We start from the raw sequence: 6,000 nt of genomic DNA, 5'->3' as shown, positions 1-6,000 counted from the left end.
CCTAATGGAAAGTACCAGTGAACCCTCCATCCACCTACTTTATCCTGAGTTGGCATAAGAGTTTCAACAGAACTGGCCACTTGTGTGATGAAGTAACACAAAGAGAGATGAGTCACCAGTGGCACTCGCATGGCAAGGCTGAGAGAGGGGACAAAAATGGGGGTGGAGGTGGCTGGTTAGGGAGATGAGGCACTCCATTTTTGCCATGACTCACACGTACGAATCAATCAGCAATAAGATGCAGAGACGTCACGAGGAAAGACGTGGCAGGAAAAGAAGTTTCCGCCCTTTCCAAGCGTGGACAGGTAGAAGCAGAAATGAGTAAAAAACGTGACAGTGGAAAAGGAAGTGAAGGGGAAGAGCAAAGACTACGTAATGCCTTCAGTTTCCACAAGTGTTGAATCTTGATGTTCAGTTAGTTTCTCAGATACTCAGGATCAGAGATGGTTGCTTTGAGTCGTAAATGAATCAGAAGATTGTAGGGAAGCCAGCACAAGAAAGATGACATTGCAGACAGAAAGCTTGCAATTTAGTGTAATAAGGAAAGCACTGAATAAGCAGGAAGGAATTGAGCTTTATTTGAGCAACAGTTTACTCATATCAAGATGAGTTTTGAAGATGTTGACACGTGGTTGGTGATAACCATCTCCCAACCTCTGAGGGCTTCTCCATAGGTGTGATTGTGCAAACCAGATCTCCTGCTCATCTGTGTGGCTTTGTTCTGAGGAACAGAGGAATGGACCAAACAACAGTGTTGGAGGATTAAATGGAGTAGCTAGAACAAGTAAACTACTGACCAGAAGATACTCAAATTTCAACAATCAACCACAATATTTTTAGGGATTAAAGGTTTCCTCCCTTAGACTGCCCACACAACCACTCCAAGCTCATGGCTGTATTAGATACATCTTTTATCCATACACATTTGACTAAAAAAGAGCTTGAATGTAGAGCATTTCTTTCAAGACAAATATCAAGGACCTCTTCAAGATGACCAGATGCATTTTGTGCCCTTCTCCTCAGCCTGCCCAACACACATGCCACAAAAACCAAGCAATGATGTAGCTTCTCCCTCCCACAGTCAGCTTCCATACACAGTATTTGGGATTTCTCCAGCAGAATCAAACAGTCTGGCCTATTGCCATATCCAATTATGTCACACGGAATTAGTCCTTTTCTGTCCCTTCTGTTTGTGGCCTGGTTGTTTTAGGAATATAAAACCTATCTATGCTTGCACAACACTACTGTAGTATTTCCCTACAGGAGCAAGCGAGGAGTAGAGAACCAGGCTGCCAATTACATCTGCTCCTGCCGTGGAAATGGTGTCCTCCTCCCAGGCCACTGCATCCTGTCTCAAGCAGAACATAATCCCCACTTCAGAATGCAAAATCAGCATCCATGGGAATCTGTGGGAAGTCAGAAATCTGCTCTCCTTGCTCCAGAGCTGGATTTCCAAGGCACAGCTCCTCATGGGCACAAGACACATAAAAATAAATCTCATGCTGGCTTCAGGATGGCACAGAAATGATCACCTGAAACACAAACCCACCTATTCCCACCTACCCACACCTCTGAAGAGATTGTCATGTGTTCCTTTACAAGTGACTAGTGTGGTGTCTGTGGCTCACAGCTGGTTAACTGATAAAGATGTCAACTATTGAGTTTTCTAGACTGACATAAAGTAATCCAAAACTTCCTTGACCACCCCATAGTCCAATTTCTCCACTTCTCTATTTACAATCCATAATCACTAAATTTGTTCAAGAACTGCTTTAGGTTCCAGAATGCCCATTCCTGCTGCATTTCTAGCACTGTGAAAGAACTGTATTTTGAACTAACATGAAATAATACTTGGAAACAAAATTGCCACCAAAGCTATCGGGTCAGTTTAGGAAAAACATAATTAAACAGTCCACACTGAGATATTAGTAGAATTCTTACTAATTAATGTACTTTTTGGTTTTGTATCATTTCAAATTCACAAAAATAAGATTATTCTTCCCTTTTGCTACAAAAAAACCTGTTTCCTGCTCCTTTCTGTTATTTTAAGGCTGAGTGTTGAACAGGTATACTTCACTTTTTAACATAACAGAGAAACTTCCAGTATTGAGTTATTTCTTCAGTTCAGCACAGATTTTCTGTTGAGCAATGTAAGAAATATGAAATGCTTCAGAGAGATGATTTGGTAGCACTTGTTCCCTTCTCATCCATAGGAGAAAACTGCAATCATCTCCTGTATGTAATCATCATAGTTCACAGTGAGGTGGACCCTGGCTTCATTTAAAGCAATGCTATTCCTATCTAGAAGTGCTGGAATTTAAGCATGTGACTCCCATTAACATTAATGAGAGTTATATGTTTAAAACCTCTGCACATTGTGATGGGGATATGTTCCATAGAATCCAATTAATCTGAAGAACATTGCATACATTTGGGAACATTCATGTTGTACAATTTCACTGGCATATGGATTTGTCCTCAATAAAGCTTGCTGGTATCTGGTAACAAAGACATTAAAAATCTATTGTACATTTACATAAGGCAGGACTAGACTATATGTTTTCCCAGCTCAGTGTAGGAAGCTACAAAGAAGCTTTTGAGTGTAAACAAATACAGAATTGAGAAAATAAGGAAGATGAAGGTATTTGAAGAATGTGAATATTTGGAGAATGCTGGGGAATGAACACAGAGGAGGCTGTTTGCTTATAGGTTGGATGCATTTTCAAAAGGAATCAAGCAAACACAAAAAAAAATGGAGGGAGGAAAAATAGAATATTCAGATTCCATCTGTTTCCCACACGCTGAAGATAATAACGTGAATGGAAGTGATTTTGTTTTAGAGGTCAGAGCAGAGGCTGATATAGCAACCTTTCAAGATCCTGAAAAACATCATTTGATTAAAATAACTGGCCCTGTTGTTCTTGTGATCCTAAGGAGGCTATTTTCCACGAGGAAGACAACAACAGCAAAGTAGGGAACAGTGAGTTTTAGTGCTCCACAGACAAAGCACTAGAGACACACTGCTGCTGGAAAGTGTAACACAATGTTAAAGCACGTGATAAGTAAGCAGAAATCAGCAGAAAGTTAATAGGAAACCACAATGACAACGTGTCTGTGCAGCTCAGTGCAATATTTCTTTCTCTTTTCCCTCCCTTATTTTAACAGGATGAGGAATTTAACAGGACACAGGAAAGCAATATCTTAGTAAAGAAAGAAAGGAACAGCCAGAGATAAGGAAATAATGGTTCATGCCACTAAACAAGCTATTGAATTTTAAGAACATTTGTCTGTAAAAGTTTGACAAGACCTCACTTGCCCAGAACCTGATGATCCTCAGACCTTCTTCAGAAAGGTTTCCTTTGTCTAAATGGAGAAATATGTTATCAAAATTGCCTGAAATATATCATTATTTTTGAAGCATCATTTTGAAACATGTTTTAAAGCCTGGTACTTAGAGAAGGATTGAAACCATCTCAAATCTGAGAATGTGTGTGTGCAATGGATCCAAACCCACTGTGCAGATCTGTATTGATGTCACTTTCTGCAGATGAGTTCAGAGAGTTTCACACCTACAAAAACTGCACACTTTTGGGTTGGCCTTTGCAGTCCATTACATAACCAACACACAGCCCGAGAAGGAGGGGATAAAAACACTCAAGGCTGTGGTTGTTTTAGGAATATAAACGCCCCTGCCTTTGGGGTGTCAGAGAAGACAGTTGTGTTACAGGCAGCAGCTGAACTGACAGACTCAAAAAGCTTCTAATTACTGGAAAGAAAAATTCAACAAGACAAAGAATTACATTTCAGGACTTTCTCAAAAGCGCTTTAAAAATCTCTTGCTGAGCTAAGAGGGGTTATTTTTATTATTTTTATTATTTTTCTAGCAATCTACAGCTCTCCCTGCTAAGTTTGAGAGTTGAGAAAATCTCAGAACTTGCACACATTCCATCCTGCTTGGACACAAGGTTTGATATTGCCTATTGTGATTGGAAAAGGAGGATGTGTTCTTGAGCTTCTCTTCACAGTGAACCACGGCACTGAGAGGGAGGTGTTACTAATGAAAGGGCAGACTGCACACCCCAACAGCAGCAGCACAGCTTGGCCATTCCTCAGGGGAAACAGCCCTGACCTTGGAAATGCCCTTCACTGCCCCAGGAGAGCTGAGCATCACCTCACACAGAGAAAGTGCCCTGACACAGGGAAAGTGCAGCCAGAACTGAACAACAAGGGCATTTGGGAGCCAAAGCCCTTTCTCCTCCCTCAATAAGTAACAGTTTCTTTGAACCTGTAGAGTTTTCTTCATTTCAGTTAAATAATTCTCTGTATTTCAGAGAATATTTCAGTTTGTCAATTCTCTGCATCTTCTTCTGTTCCTACCTTCATCATGCAGCTTTTTTCTCCTAGCAGAGTCATGACCACCAAGTGCTAAAAGCAACAAAGAACATTTGCAATTCATCTTTTCACCTGGTATTAAATACTCATTTTATAGAAAGCAAATACATATTTCTTAAAAAAGAAAAAAAAAAAAAAAAAAAGAAAAAAAAAAACCACAACAAACAAACAAACAAAAAACCACTAGGACTTACACTGCTTTTAGAGGCCATAATTTAAACCTGATCCTGGAAAGTAATGTTAAAATGATAAAAATGTTCTTGTTTGTAATGTGTTAATGTTTAATGATGATATTATTGAAAACAGAGACTAAACCCCTATCAGATGTGGTTTTGAAGAAGATACCTGAACTTTGGAAGGATTTTCAAAGGTATTTTTCTCACTAAGAAATAGTCAGCCCCTTGCATAGGCCTCCCTCTAAGTAACTTCAAAACACATTAAGGTTTTCACCCTCCATGTTGTGATTTCAGACCTGCTGTTTATCTATTTTAAAGATCCCTGCAGTGGAAAATGAACTATAATTAATGAGGGGATTAGGCCCTGCTGTATACACACACAAGTTTATCTATCCATAGACATAGACACATTTTAACTTTAAGATGTGGTTTAAACTTAAAGGACTGATTGCAAAATATTGGCAAGCACCATTTTATTTAACAAAATATCCAGTGGTTTGCCTAACATCCAATTCCACAATGACCTCACTGACGTTATCATTTTCCAAAAGGCCAACACAGGGAGGTTTTTTAGGGTAAAAAGAAGAGCTAAGCCTCAGAACAGGGATGATCCAATGCCTGTGCAAAAGAAAGTCACTCCAGGCAATGCATAACCTTCCCTGACCCAGTTACTTCCTCCCCCTCCAGTTTCAATCCCCATTTACCAAATCCAACATTCCCCCAAACACACAAGATGCCCATTTCTATTCCGTGGTACCCAAAAATATTTGATTTTCTTCTAAGGTATTGTAGGGTTGACAATGGGCTGGTGCATGACAGAAAGACCTCTATCATTTTCCCAAAATATGCCAGTGCCTATTCAAGCCAAGTAAGAACAAAAAAACTCCTGCTTTAAGGATAGTAACTTCTAATAAATCCAGTGCAGAATGCTACAGACAGCATTTTAGAGCACACTGACACAGTACTAGCTACAGAATTATGGACAACCTTAGGCCCCTGCCAGGTTGAAGTTTAATACCAGAAATAGAATAAATTGATTCAAGAAGTCATCTTGAACACCAGTGTTCAGCCTGAGTGCAGTTCAGTCTCTGATGATTAAATGTTACTTCTTCATAAGCTTCATTCTGGCCAAAACTATCTTACATTAATATTTTCACAAACTACATCCCAAAATAAACATTATATATATGATACAAATACCAAAGTCATTTCAGTTCACTTATTGTGGTCATGACCACTTTGGCAAGATTATGGTGAGGGAGGAGAAATTCAACAAATCAGATATTTTCATGATTTAGCATTTGCAAAGGTCAGAAACCAGCACACAATATCTCTCTACTCTGAATTACACATCAGTTAATAGAAAGTGCAGAATTTTCCAAGAATACAGCCAAAACCTGGCATCTGAAAGAGGAACTTCATCAATGTGTTC

This window comes from Passer domesticus, chromosome 12 (assembly GCF_036417665.1).
Source record: "Passer domesticus isolate bPasDom1 chromosome 12, bPasDom1.hap1, whole genome shotgun sequence".
Taxonomy (NCBI): Eukaryota; Metazoa; Chordata; class Aves; order Passeriformes; family Passeridae; genus Passer; species Passer domesticus.
This window is presented reverse-complemented; position numbering follows the sequence as displayed.